This window comes from Balaenoptera acutorostrata, chromosome 13 (assembly GCF_949987535.1).
Source record: "Balaenoptera acutorostrata chromosome 13, mBalAcu1.1, whole genome shotgun sequence".
Classification (NCBI taxonomy): domain Eukaryota; kingdom Metazoa; phylum Chordata; class Mammalia; order Artiodactyla; family Balaenopteridae; genus Balaenoptera; species Balaenoptera acutorostrata.
Window position 1 is genome coordinate 86,106,318 of NC_080076.1, and position 15,419 is coordinate 86,121,736.

General features: G+C 44.2%; 1 protein-coding gene across 5 annotated transcripts in view; it reads right to left on the minus strand.

The window, feature by feature from the left end:
- CLIP1 (CAP-Gly domain containing linker protein 1) overlaps positions 1–12,181 on the minus strand; it is a 126,136-nt gene extending 113,955 nt beyond the window's left edge. For 3 of the 5 annotated variants that reach the window (XM_057527301.1, XM_057527299.1, XM_057527297.1), the window contains exon 1: positions 12,023–12,177. The gene's annotated coding sequence lies outside the window, so the exon portion shown is untranslated. Of the gene's footprint in view, positions 1–4,342; positions 4,363–12,022 lie in introns of those variants that run through there. The other 2 variants (XM_057527302.1, XM_057527298.1) reach the window with 2 other exon arrangements.
- Between the last annotated feature and the right edge of the window lie 3,238 nt (positions 12,182–15,419).

Sequence of the window (15,419 nt, forward strand, 5' to 3'; positions counted from 1 at the left end):
AGGATAAAGTACATAAGATGAAAATAAATAATGTAGTCACTGTTTGTTTAAAAGGATCAATGTGAGAAGCCCATTTAGACACTAAAGGGCTGACACAGCCAGGAAGGGTCAGAAAATTAATTGGCTCCTCAATTCAAATGGTGCTAAAAGGGAGTTGTACTTCCACTGTCTAACTGGCAGAGCCCTTACAGGGCAATTTATAAAGTCAGTGTACCAACAACCTTAAGTGTTCGTTTGAGAATATCACACAATAAGGTGCTGAAGGTAAATAGAAAGTTTTACATCTTTCCATCAAAGACAGAAGTAGAATGTTAAATGATTAAAGACTCAGTTTAGGATGTTTGCCAAATAAAGTCAGAACTGGATGTCAACAGAGACATAACCCCTTGAAAAATTATTCTGTGCTCGAAAATTATATGTTATTAAAACTTGACGTGTATATGACAGTACCGAACACAAGTTGCACCCAGAGTTTCGAAGTCTACAGCAGTTTTTAAAAGGAGGGGGAGGGTGCCAAAACCCAACCAAAGCAAAAGGAGCTGGAGCATTAGGCAATTTTTTCAAGATGGAACACTGAGCCATGATGCATCGGCCTGCAGTGATGAGTGTCTTTGTACAGCTCAGTTTGAGTGAAGATTTATTTTCTGTTCCTGTTACTTAGATAAGCAGATAATAAGCAGCCTCCCAAAGTTCCTCCATCTGCAAAATAACTCTTTTTAAAAGGAGGGGAACATGTAAAGCTGAGCTATTCTGCTCATTTATACAAGTTTTGACAAAATTCCTGTGACTTTGTAACTCTAATACCACCAGCTTAGAGACGGGATCTTAAAAGGAACTGAAATTACTAGGCCTGGTTAGTATCTCCCAGAAGAACTTAAGAGGTCAGCAGCAGTCAATTATACTAATGTGTAAAAAGGAGCAAATGTGCTTAATATAGCATCATAAAATTTTAGAATCAGAAGAGACCTGCAATCTAGTTCAACTTCCTCATTTTACCACTGAGGAAACTGATTCTAAAAAGTGAAATCACTTGTTAAGGTCACAGTTACTTAAGAGTCTAGGACTTAAACCCCAGTCTCCAGTTTAAAGGCTCCTGACCCTAAACTATACTGATGAATAAAAGTTTCTGATCTGTTATAAACAGCAGTGAGATGAGTGAGTTAATCTCAAGGCAAGTTAAAACTCGTTTCCCTTTCCAGTCTTCACAAAGGAATAAAAGTAAGCATATTTTCGCTTGCCCTGAAACAGCCACACACTGCCCATACCAAAAGCAAACACTTCACAACTGTTTGTTCTGATCAGGAAAAGGGCACAAAGACAACACAAAGAAGAATCAATGACTTCCTTACTGGGTTTTTTTGCCTCTTTATAAAAATTGTCTTGCTTTTACTTTGCAAATGAGCAAGTTTAATAGTTGCAGGTCGGGAATTCCCTGGCGATCCAGTGACTAGGGCTCGGCCCTCTCAATGCCAGGGCCTGAGTTCAATCCTTGGTCAGGGGACTAAGATCCCACAAGCCACATAGTGTGGCCAAAAAAAAAATAGTTGCAGGTCTTTAGAGCAAATGGAAAAAATAACCACATTTCTGTTTTCACAATACTGAAGGATACTCAGCTACTTCAAATTTATTCGTAAGTCCCCAAGACAGTTTTCCGTACAACCACCCTAGATGCTGTCAAAGGAAACTAGGAATTGTTTCATTTGGATCTTAACACCCAACTTCATTGTTGGTTATTTTTTACCTGTTTAGGTAATCTTCTACACAGACACACAGCAAGTTCTATCAGACCTTAGAAAGAAAGAAACCCCTTTTAATTAAACTGTGGGAAATAAAACTGACAAATATACAAAAGGGCCTGAGGTTTAGCAAGGCGCAAGTTCTGACATGAGGAGCAGGAGGTACTTTCCCATGCTGAATATTTAGCTCCTCATAAATTAAAGTTCTTCAGGGAAAGTTGTTCATTAAAAATGTGCCCTTCAATAGTGGCAAGGCGCTCCTCCTCAAATTAACTTTCTAAAACATGACAGAAAAAAGGTTTTCATTTCCCAGACTTGTAGAAGTGGGGCTTTCCCCCATTCTGACTTAAAGAAGAAAACTGAGGTGCTGAACCCCGACTTCCTTTAGGGATGGGAGGGCGGGAAGACACAAGGGATTAAGGGAAAGGGAGAGAAGAGTTCTGACACTTAAGTTTTACAGACATTAATTCATTTAATAGTCACGACAACTATGTGAAATAGCTATTATCCCCAATTTAGACATGAGAAAACTAAGCTCCAGAAGGTTAAGCAGTTTGTACAAGATCTTCCATAAAAGTAACAGAGCTGGGATTTGCTGTCAGGCAAGGACTGAAGTCTTGCCCTTAACCTTACTTCCGTTAACAGCTCTGCGTTCTCCAAGAGCAGAATGTGCGCCTGTTTTACTGAACTTTGTATCTCCAACATCTGGGCTAGTGCCTTGCACCAGCAGGTGCTCATAAATGCCTGATGAATATATGAATTAAAAGATAACTGGTAGGACTTCCCTGGTGGCGCAGTGCTTAAGAATCCGCCCACCAAGGCAGGGGACATGGGTTCGAGCCCTGGTTCAGGAAGATCCCACATACCGCGGAGCAACTAAGCCTGTGCGCCACAACTACTGAGCCTGCGCTCTAGAGCCCTCAAGCCATAACTACTGAGCCCGCGTGCCGCAGCTACTGAAGCCTGCGCGCCTAGAGCCCATGCTCAGCAGCAAGGGAAGCCACTGCAATAAGAAGCCAGCACACCACAACGAAGAGTAGCCCCCGCTCGCCACAACTAGAGAAAGCCCGCGCGCAGCAACAAAGACCCAACACAGCCAAAAATAAATAAATAAATAAAATTTAAAAAAACAAAAAAGATAACCGGTATGCCTTTGTATACCCTTTTTATCCTAAATGGTAACATACTATTTTTCTGCACTTTGCTTTTATACTTAATATTTTGAAGGGAAAAAAAAAATGATAACTGGGATATTTTCCAAAGAAGCCATACAATGACAACTAAGCACATGAAAAGGTACTCAACATCACTAGCCATCAGGTAAATGCAAATCACATCACAATGAGATATCACATTTCATCCTCACTAGGATGCCTGTAATCAAAAACATAATAACAAGTGTTGATGAGGATGTGGGAAAATTGGAATCTCGCTCATTGCTGGCAGTACAACCACTCTGGAAAACAGTTTTTCAGTTCCTCAAAAGGTAGGGTTCCCACATGATCCAGCAATTCTATTCCTAGGTGTGTACCTAAGATGAATGAAAACATATGTCCACACAAAAACGAATACACACATGTTCACAGCTGCATTATTCATAACAGGAAAAAGGAGAGACAACCCAAATGTCTATCAGCTGATGAACAAACGAAATGTGGTATATCCACACAATGGAATGTGATTCAACCATAAAAAGGAATGAAGTAGCACTGATATACGCTACAACATGGATGAAGCTTGAAAACATTTGCTAAGTGACGTCAGTCACACTGTATGATTCCATTTATATGAAATGTCCAGAATAGGCCAATCTCTAGAGATAGAGAGTAGGGCTTGGGAGAGTACGGAGGAAATGAGGAGTGACTATTAATGGGTACAGGGTTCCTTTCTGGTGTGAAGAAAATATTCTAAAACTGAGTGTGGTGACGGCTGCACAAGTCTGTGCAAAAACGATAACTGGGGGAAAAAAAGATAATTGGTATACACAGAAGTTTTCCTAGTCACCACCTACAACCAGATATTTTTGACCAAACAGCATTAAAAAAAACTTGCCAAAAAACTTAATGATTATAAAGTGCTACAGACCAGTAAGAGGGACTCCTCCTCAGGGCAGGGAAGCCTTTGCTTGATATAAACCCAGACGTCTTAGCTCTATTTCCTGTTACCTGCCCTCAAACTTCAGAGCAGTAGACTGTCTGCTACCATCTCAACACACTACCTTTATGCCTTCGCTCAATCCGGCCTAGAATGTCTTCTCTAACCCATCCCTGCCTAGACACCCTCCGTCTCCACCAATGCCAAACACAAGAGCTAATTCCCACTTCGGAAGCTTCCTGAATCCCCTCTCACACACACACACACACCCCCACGCCAAGAGAACGGACCCTCTTTCAGGGCCCCAGCACGTCTCCGCCTTAGCCGCCACCTGGCCCACAGTTAGCTGTCTCACCTGGTGAGACAGAGTCTTTTCAGCGCTCAACAAATGTTTGATAGATCGGTATTTCTGGGGTTTTCTCCCACCCCACAGGACACTTTCTATGGGTCACATTCATCTGAAAAGCTTTCCTAAAAATGTAACCATTTGCAAAATAAGCCAGGTGACTCACAGGCAACTAGTGATCCTGGACTAGTCTTCCCTCTGTCTCCTGGGTCTCTTTGGTATTTGAAAGCGCCGACGACTCCCTTAGCACTATGACTGTCACCGAATCCCTACATTAATAGAGCAACCCCAGCAGGTGGACAGGGCAGGCGTTACCCCCACTTGACAGAGTGGGAAGCAGACTGACAGAGGTCAAGCAACTTGCCCAACTGCACATGACTCACGGAGCTGGGGCTGAAGCAAATCCAGGACCTCAAACTTCTCTTTTTTTTTTTTTTTTGGCCGAGCTGCGTGGCATGCGGGATCTCAGTTCCCGGACCAGGGGTGGAACCCGTGCCCCCTGCATTGGAATCGCGGAGTCTTTACCACCGGACCGCCAGGGAAGTCCCTCAAACGTCTTAACAGTAGTTCTGATTCCCCATGTTGGTTTACCCAGAATATTTCCAGTGAAAATATTACACTTGTAATTACTTCAAAAAAGAAATATAGATCCAGCCATAAATATATTTTTTAAGTATAAAGAAAAAAAGTTTAGAAGGACATACTCTAGAACACTGAAATAATCTTCTCTCAGCAGTAGGATTATGGATAATTTGCTTTTTTCTGTGTTTTTTAATATGTGTGTTTTATATCTTACGCATTGAAACCACATATTATAGGATGACCAATATATGTTATTAAAATGTAAGAGCCCTTGTAAAACTGGTACGTAAGGGGAAAATAAACCTGCGAACCTAAAAAAGTAACAACTTCACTAGAAAAATTTTCTAAAATCTGAATCTGACTCTGATACTAGATTCTCAGTGTCACAACCCAAGCAAGCCACATGTGCCTTACAACAGAAATTAGCAATACACTTTTTTCCAGTCACCCATGTGTGAAAGAAACTTAGTGATAAAAGTTTTCTTTCACTTAAGCTGTAAAAAAAAAAAAAAAATTACCCTGCCTATAAAGTTTATTTTTCTATAGTGTGGAAAAGAAAAGTCTAAATAGGTTACTTCCTGCCTTACGATATTAGAAGGCAATGTCTCCAGTAAGAAATCATTCTATGGAGGAAACCAGATAAAGAGAGAAGGCAGGAGATAAAATGATTTGATTGAAAGATTTTTAGGGAAATTTCCCTAATACCTCTTATTTTTCCTGAGAAGACAGGGAAAAATTATGCCAAATATTTCAGTGCACTACTTGACTAGGAATCTGTAGAATCAGGGGGAAAAAATCTCATTAAAGTTGTCTTCTCTTTTACAACAAACACAAATTTTGGATGATTTGCACCTCCTGAACATCTGGATCTTCAGGCCTTTAACTTCAGAGAAGATACAGGAAATCAAGGACTCGGCAATTTTAAGAGTAAAAAATGGGCAGAGTTAAAACTGGGATCTAATCCAAGCTATACTTAGACATAAGTAAGCAAAGGAGAATACAAATATCAAACTGCTTAATTCAAGTTGGAAGTACAATATATTAGACCTTATGCTTATATAAAACATTAGGGCAGCAAAATGTCTGTCTGTAGTCTCATTGGGATTTTTAAGAGGCAAATGAGAATACAATTCCCCAGGGAAAGAGATATCAGAAAGGGTTTCCAACAGGGATTCTGTAATAGGAGTACTTCTTTTCTAAGATTTTGCAAAGAATACTTTTAAGATTTTGTTGCTGAACCACCATAAGATAGACAATTAAAAAACAGACCCATCCACTGAGTTAGCGCTAGTGGAAGCTGTCCTTCTGGAAGTGCCAGATGGAGATTAAAAAAAAAAAAAAAAGCTCTTTACTAATTGTGGCCAAGATTCCTTGGTACTTGGTGCCAGGGCCAGGATATTAACCCAGATGTCCTAGCCAAATTCAAGGTTGGTTAATTACAGTCTGCCAACCCACCCCAAAAAAAAAAAAAAAAAAAAAACAAACTCCTCTGTTCCCCTGATTTGAAATCTGAAGAAGTCACTCTTGAAATTCTTGTACAGCACCATCAGTCAATATGTTTTCCCTTAAAAGTGCATTGTAATTCAAATGCTGATTTAAAGCATATGGATTCCTTGAGTTCCATCTACATGGGAAACATATACTATGTATATTAAAAATATATAAGATGCTATATTAGTTTAAAGCCTCCCTAAACAGTTCTCTAAAAAATTCATATTCAGAGTAATACTGTCACTGCCTTCCAATTAAGATTGAAGAGACTTAAATAAAAGTTTATATTAAACACAGATTTTGAACCATGAAGCTTTTAAGACTAAAAAGGAAGGCTTTACTGCCAGGAGCACAATTCCAGGAAAAAGCTATATTTGCAAATGTCAGTTACAAGGCCTCCCAGGGTTGAGCAAAAATCCTGCATACAAACAGGAAAGTATACACTTAACAGCAAGTCTGAACATCAAGTACTGGTCTGGCCTTTCTGCCAGCCACTTATTTAAGGTTCCATTGCCAACATATTCTGTGCATTGCTTAAAATAATATAAACTAAGTTCAATTTCTAGCTCTGTATTCACTGGCTGTGTGGCCTTTTAGGGAAGTTAGTGAAATTCTTTAAGCCTTACTTCCCCCATCTTTAACTTTTTCTTCATCAAAATCACTAATAACATGGCACAAAATTCTTTACCTTTCACTATTTTAAAATATTCTAATACATATTTTAACGACTACAACCTATATGGCCTTAAATTATCTGTCCCCTCCCAAGCTCCCACCTCAGGACCCTTGCGCTTGCTGTTCCCCCTTCTGAGTATGCTCTTTCCTCTGGGATCTACATTCCCTCACTTCCCCAAGATCTCTATTTAAAAGTCATTGTCTCAGCTAGGTCTCTTCTTACCACCCTATCTAAAATTTCCATTACCCTAACTCTTGTCCCCAAAACTTCATATTCCCCCTTCCCTGATTTATTTTTCCTTACCACGTATCACTCTCCAACATTTTTTTTTTTAATTATTTATTTATTTATTTATTTATGGCTGTGTTGGGTTTTCGTTTCTGTGCGAGGGCTTTCTCTAGTTGTGGCAAGCGGGGGCCACTCTTCATCGCGGTGCGCGGGCCTCTCACTATCGCGGCCTCTCTTGTTGCGGAGCACAGGCTCCAGACGCGCAGGCTCAGTAATTGTGGCTCACGGGCCCAGCTGCTCCGCGGCATGTGGGATCTTCCCAGACCAGGGCTCGAACCCGTGTCCCCTGCATCGGCAGGCAGACTCTCAACCACTGCGCCACCAGGGAAGCCCCTCTCCAACATTTTTAATATGGTTACTGTCTGCCTCCCCTACTTGAAGGGGAGTTTCAAGAGAGCAGGGATTTCTGTCTGTTTTATTTACTGCTGTATCACCAGCACCCAGAACAGCACCCGGCACACAGTAGGTGCTCAGTAAATATTTGTTGAGTGAATACCAAATGAGACCTAAGTACTGCCCACATATAAGTACACCATAGCCCCCACAAGCTCCCTTTGGGAAGACTCCCATACATTTCAAAATTACTGAAAAGGAGAACTACTGGCTTGCAATGATTAATAAACAACAGTGTCCATTCTTTATATCAGAGAAAAACACTCAACCTCCCACCTCATTTGTACAAGGAAGAGAGGGAAAGAAGCTGATAATTCAGATAAAGTGGAAAATTATATGAGGTGAAAAGTCTCACTTTAGTTAACACTGCACAAAGTTTTCTTTTAATGTTAACAAATATTAAGCCATCTTCCTGTGACTTTACTACAGTACTTTCAGTTTTTTTCTTTAGCTTTAACTTCTATAAAGCCAGTCCTGAAACTTATGGACCTCATATTTTCAATTAACTAAATAATAAATATTTACTGAGCACATGGGACTCTGCAGAATTCTGTAGAGGGTGCTATAAAGTGAAATACAAGGTCCTTGATAGATAGATAGATAGATATACACACACACACATTTCATTGAGATATACACACATACACACACACACACACACACACATTGGGAAGAACAGAAAATACATCTGTAAAAAACAATGAAGAACATCAGGCAGCCAATATGTGACAAATTCATAAGTGCCTACCTTTGTATGGAGTATAAGAGGACCAAGTCATCTCTTACACACCATGAGTTGGGTTTGGAATCCCAAGAGACAGCACGTAAAAGCAAGAGTCAAACATGACTGACTTAATGGGTCACATAGGATGCAACAGACTCAATGTTAGACACTAGGTTAAAAAAAAAAATTTAAGGTAAATAAGAGGAGCACCAAATTCTAAACTCCTAAAGAACAGAAACCAGATCTGCCTACGTCATACTGAAGCACAATTAGGAGCTTAAGCAATTGCTGAAAAAAAGAGGGACGGGCCGATTTTTATCTTTGGACAAAATACCTTCGCAAGGTCCACCCAGTTTGTTTTTTTACCCTTTTGAACAATGCCTAGTGGGAAGCCTAAGCTGTACTTTACTACTTTCTCTGAACCTCAAAAACCTAGGATAAGCTCTTGGCCAAGCAATCACCCACTTTCTTTGCTTTAAAAAGGGCCAGCCTTTTTTGTTATTGAAAAACAAACAACCCAATCCAAAAATGGGCAGAAGACCTAAATAAACATTTCTCCAAAGAAGACATACAGATTGCCAACAAACACATGAAAGAATGCTCAACATCATTAATCATTAGAGAAATGCAAATCAAAACTACAATGAGATATCATCTCACACCAGTCAGAATGGCCATCATCAAAAAAATCTAGAAACAATAAATGCTGGAGAGGGTGTGGAGAAAAGGGAACCCTCTTGCACTGTTGGTGGGAATGTAAATTGATACAGCCACTATGGAGAACAGTATGGAGGTTCCTTAAAAAGCTAAAAATAGAACTATCATACGACCCAGCAATCTCACTACTGGGCATATACCCTGAGAAAACTATAATTCAAAAAGAGTCATGTACCACAATGTTCATTGCAGCTCTATTTACAATAGCCAGGACATGGAAGCAACCTAAGTGTCCATCATCGGATGAATGGATAAAGAAGATGTGGCACATATATACAATGGAATATTACTCAGCCATAAAAAGAAACGAAATTGAGTTATTTGTGGTGAGGTGGATGGACCTAGAGTCTGTCATACAGAGTGAAGTAAGTCAGAAAGAGAAAAACAAATACAGTATGCTAACACATATATATGGAATCTAAGAGGGAAAAAAAAAAAAAAGGTCATGAAGAACCTAGTGGTAAGACGGGAATAAAGACACAGACCTACTAGAGAATGGACTTGAGGATATGGGGAGGAGGAAAGGTAAGCTGTGACAAAGTGAGAGAGTGGCATGGACATATATACACTACCAAACGTAAAACAGATAGCTAGTGGGAAGCAGCCGCATAGCACAGGGAGATCAGCTCATAGCACAGGGAGATCAGCTCGGTGCTTTGTGATCACCTAGAGGGGTGGGATAGGGAGGGTGGGAAGGAGGGAGATGCAAGAGGGAAGAGATATGGGAACATATGTATATGTATAACTGATTCACTTTGTTATAAAGCAGAAACTAACACACCATTGTAAAGCAATTATACTCCAATAAAGATGTTAAAAAAAAAAAAAAAGGGGGCTTCCCTGGTGGCGCAGTGGTTGAGAATCTGCCTGCCAATGCAGGGGACACGGGTTCGAGCCCTGGTCTGGGAAGATCCCACATGCCACGGAGCAACTGGGCCCGTGAGCCACAATTACTGAGCCTGCGCGTCTGGAGCCTGTGCTCCGCAACAAGAGAGGCCGCGATGGTGAGAGGCCCGCGCACCGCGATGAAGAGTGGTCCCCACTTGCCGCAACTAGAGAAAGCCCTCGCGCAAAAAAAAAAACGAAGACTCAACACAGTCATAAATAAATAAATAAAAGAACGTGAATTTCTTTAAAAAAAAAAAAAAAAAAGGGACAGCCTTGCGCTTCCCTGGTGGCGCAGTGGTTAAGAATCCGCCTGCCAATGTAGGGGACATGAGTTCGAGCCCTGGTCCGGGAAGATCCCACATGCTGCAGAGCAACTAAGCCTGTGCGCCACAACTACTGAGCCCGCGTGCCACAACTAGAAGCCACTGCAGTGAGAAGCCTGCACACCACACAGCAACGAAGACCCAATGCAACCAAAAATAAGTTTTTTTAAAAAAGACCCTATAAAAAGGGCCAGCCTTGCTCCTTGCCAGAGAGGCACTATGCTAATTTAATTACTCAGCACCTGGAGTCAGGATACCTGAGCTCAAATCCTGACACCACCACTTATCAGTGGTGACCCTGAGCAAGGTTCCTGACCTTTCTATGCCTCCTCTGTAAAACGGGGATAATAACAGCACCATCATTGGGTTAGGTTAATTAATGAGATAAAACATATAAAAGACTTGCCCGGGGCATGAGCACAGGAAGCCCTCAATAAATGTTAATATTTCCAGAGAAAAATGCCCCAAAGCTGAGGAGCCATGTACCTGAGGATTCTTGCAAAAGATTATCATTAAACCCAAAATTCTAACACATTTGCTCTCCGGACTTGTGCATACTATAGGTAACAGTAGTAATTAAAAAAATAAAATAAAATAGAAACCAGTAACACCCACCAGAACCAGAACCATAAGAGCAGCAGCCGTAACACTAATGCTGAGCTCTTACTGGCCAGGCACCGTCCTAACCTGAAACAGGAAGAAGGCAAGGCCGCTGAGTCCAACAAAAATAACAACAAAAAGCAGCATTTTCTCCACCCTCCTTCCTAAAAACGGTAATAGGCGCCCGGGTTTTGCTAAAAGCAGGTAACTGAAGGTTACAGACTTAACGTGCAATTTCTTCACACCAGAGAGGTGGGGCTGGGAAGGGAGGAGGGAGTGGTGCTCGGCTCCTGCCAGACGGAAAAGCCACATGAAGTGGAGAAACAGCCGAGTTCAGGGTTTCTCCCCAGATCAAAATCAGGTTTCTGAAGCACAGGACCTCCAGAGGAGGGGAATGAGAAGGCTCTGCTTTTAAAATAACCTCTGAACAAGTGTCGTCTGTCTTCCGAGCCAATGCCCTGCCGAGGCAGAAGGTTCGGGTTACGGGGCGGCGGTGTTATTTCAGAAATCCCTGTCACCTCTTGTCATCCACCTTCTCCAAGAATCACAGTCCCACTCGGCGGGGGGCGGGGGGCTGGGGGACAAAAGCCACGGCCGGCCAGGCCCCAGGCCAGCAAGGCCAGCCCGCCGGCCGGCGCCCGCCACGGAGGCCACGGCCAGGGTGCCCTCCATTCCGGCTCGCGGGCACCGCGGCCAAGGGCCCGAGCACGCTCAGGTGCCCGCCGGGGCAACAGGTCCCGCCGGGCCTCGGCCCCCCGGCGTCCGCCCCACCCCCACGCCCCCCCTTCCGGGGCCGAGGAGAGCGGAGAAGGGTGCCGGGGAGGGAGCGGCGCCTGGGGCGGCGCAGGGGCAAGGAGTCCAAGCTCCATCTTGAGGCGGGCGGAGGAAGGGAAGGCCGGGCTCGGCGCTGACAGGGCCGGCCACTTTTCCGGCTCCGGGCGGAGCACCCCGGGGACCGCCGGCCGCCAGGGCCATCGCCCTGGGGATCCCTGCGGCCCCTCGGGAGCGGCCCGGCGCGCGGGACTCGGTCTCCCTCTCGGACGCCGGGCGCGGCCCCCGGCCCCGAGCCGGGCGGGCAGGAGCGGGCCGGGCGGAGAGGGAGGGGAAAGGTGAGGAGGGGACAAGGAAGGGGAGAGGGCCCGCGCCGCGCCGCGCCCCGCTCACCGCTCGCCGCCGCCGCCTCGGTCGCCGCCAGTCACCGCCACCTGCCCCACTGCAGCAGCAGCAGCAGCAGCAGCAGCAGTAACAGCAGCCGCGCGGCCACCGCCTCCCGCCTCCCGGCTCGTCGGCTCCGGGCGGGGGAGAGCGTGACGCGCCGCCGCGGGGCCGGGCGGGCACGCGCCGCCTGGAGAAGACGCCGCGGCGGCTCCTCCCCGCGCGCTCGGCCGCCGCGCCCACCCCGGCCGACCGCGCGCCCCGAACCTCGCGGCCCGCACCCCGCGGCCGGCGTCGGGCCCGAGCCCCCCACCGCCGCCTCTTTGTCTGCACCCGCCGCGGCTCGGGGGCGGCGAACCCCAGACCCCCGGCGCGCCCGCCGCCCGGCCCTCAGACCCTAACGAGGACCGGGATGGGGAGGAAGGTGCTAGGGAAACCCGAGAGGCCTGGACTAAGGGGCTTCTCATCATCTCGGTTTGTTCCCCATTTTCTGAAAGTGTTCCCCAAATTTGCAAGTCACACCCGATAGCTCCATTCAGTCTTGACCACACAGCCTGTTAGTTTGGAGCCGATTTCCCCCCTCCCACCACCACCACCAAATCCCCAGGGTGAGAAACCCTTTGAAACAAGCTAGGAGGAGCTGCCCACAGCTGGTTAAGTTTAGGGAGCAACCTCTCTGCCCTCCTCGCCCTCCAGAGTGAGGGATCCCTGGGGGAAACGCTGAAAGGCGCTGCCTACAGCAAGTGAAGCTTGGGAAGAACCGTCTCTGCTCTCCCTTTCCCATCAGGGAAAGAACGAGGGTTAAAAATCCCGTGAAACAAGCCCAGCACTTGCACCGTTAGTTTGAGAAAAGCCTCTTTTATTCGCCCCAGCCGCTTGGACAGAAGCCCTGGTTGATGTCCCGTCCTCCCCCCTCCCCCCAGGGATCTCCTTTAAAAGCTTTTGAAAGGGACTGAAGGGAAGGCAGCAACAGCCTGCTCCGGGCTGGTGCAGCGAGGGCGGCCAGCATTTCACTCCCATGGACCATGGCAACCCCAGAAGCTTGGCAGCTCCTGGGAGGAATTTGCAGCTGTCAGGGATGCCCAGGATTTTGCAGCGACTCAGGGGTGGATAAGGGGCCCGGGGCTTCCTCCTCCTCTCCGGTAGAAGGGAATAATCAGGAGGGTGACCCCTTTGCTGACCTTTATTCAAAGCACCGTGCTGCCTGGACCAACAGGCGTGCACAGAGCAGGGGGAGCAAACGACATTGAAAATGCATGGAATTCTGAACGAATAAGTAACTTTATCTGCTGGCCCCTCCCCTCGATTCACCTTTTAAGTCACAAAAATTCTGTTTCCTAATTCAACATCGCTTTAGCTTGCAAGTTGCGAGGTCAAAGTGTAGTGGCACCCGGATATCCAGTATCGATATTCCTAATCTGAAAGCCACACCCCACCCTCTCATCTGAAACACTTTTCAGCTCTCGTACACAACCTGTGTAATCACAGATGCCGTAGAAAGAGGCAAAGACCACTGTTAAACGTGGGGGTGCAAATATAAACACTTCCGATTTTCTCTTTTCTACTCATTCTGCCGAGCCTATCTTTATTTCTAAGTTATATTTTGTTCCTTATGGACTTTTTTGCATTAATTTTGATTTTTAGAGTATTACATTAAAATAGTATTCTTCTTGACTACTGAGTTTTTAGCGCCCACTTAAATTTTGTGACCAAGGCCTAGTCCCTGTCCTACAACCAGGGCATTGACTGTGTTCAGTCCCACGGTGTGGCTGGTGTTAGGACTAAAGAAGTTGCTCAGTCCTATTTGAAAATAAGCATTCACATTCCGTTTTTAGAGCTGAGCCACTGAGCTTTTTAAAATGTATATCTGCTCTAAGAGTATTGGAACAGCTCAATGGAGAAAACCTTGGAAGACGGAGGGAAGTGGCCGAAGTTGAAAGCCAGTAGAGCTCCCAAATCTTCATTTTACAAAGTGGGGAAGTCATTAAATACTTCTTTTTTTTCTTTTTGCTAGAAAAAAAAAAAGGTTTACTCACATCATTAGTGTAACTAATAAGAACAACTACAAAGAGTGGTAGACCTGTGTGGAGGGGAAAAGGTAGTGGTGCTTAATCATAACACAAAGTCAATAGATAATGTCTACAGATGATAAATAAATAACAGTGTAAGTATACTTTTGGAGATATGGAAGTTACCACCTGAAGAACTGAAAGCAAAAAATTAGTGGTCTCTGGGGAACAGGGTTGGGAAGATTGGCAGAACAACGTTGCTTTTCATTATAAACCCTGATGTACTTTTTTTTTTTAATTTGTTTTATTTTTGGCTGCGTTGGGTCTTTGTTGCTGCACGCAGGCTTTTCTCTAGTTGCGGCGAGCGGGGGCTACTCTTCGTTGCGGTGAGCGGGCTTCTCATCGCGGTGGCTTCTCTCGTTGCGGAGTGCTGGCTCTAGGCGTGCAGGCTTCAATAGTTGTGGCACGTGGGCTCAGTAGTTGTGGCTTGCAGGCTCTAGAGCGCAGGCTCAGTAGTTGTGGCACACGGGCTTAGTTGCTCTGCGGCATGTGGGATCTTCCCGGACGAGGGATCAAACCCATGTCCCCTGCATTGGCAGGCGGATTCTTAACCACTGCGCCACCAGGGAAGCCTGCACTTTATTTTTAAAAACGTGTATGCGTTACTTTGATTGCTATTTTTTTTTTTTTAAAAGGTATTTAAGGTCCTCAAACAAATGAATAGAGAATATTCTCTGCAAAGTGGTGGGTGTTCATAGTTTGTTTCTACACAGCTCTTTAGCTTCATTCTTTCTCTGATAGTTTTCTGCTGTATAGCAGGTTTATTATTTTGTTTATTACCTGTCTAATTCCATCCCTACTGGCATGTAAATTTCAAGAGAGAAGGATTGTTGGCTCATTGCTCTAGCTGCATCCCTAGAATACACTTGGTTCATAGTAGATTAATTTTAAAAAGGATGTAGTATAAGACTTCAGGTTCTAAGTAACTGGGGACTTTTCCCAGTATTTTGTCTTCATTTTTTTTTAAAGAATAATAGGTGTTCAGTACATAAAATTAAAACAAGCGAACTGAAGAAAACAAAACAGTTATAATCCCATACATCCAGAGAAAATTACTATAAATAATGGTTTTAAATTAATTCATTACTGTTAAAAACATTTTAAATCTTTCACTAAAGGCACAAATAGTTCTTATTGCCATTCAAAAACAACGCTCAGTATAAAATAGTGGTTGGAGAGTACTCTGTAAATTTCTAAAAGGATGTGAGGATTTATAGAGCTTTTAAAATAGAAAATGAAACAAGCTGTCAAGACAAGAACACTCTTTAAATTAAAAGTAAATTCTTTTCTTTTTTGTTTTCTTTTTCTTTTTTTAAGTTCCTGAACCATAACAGATA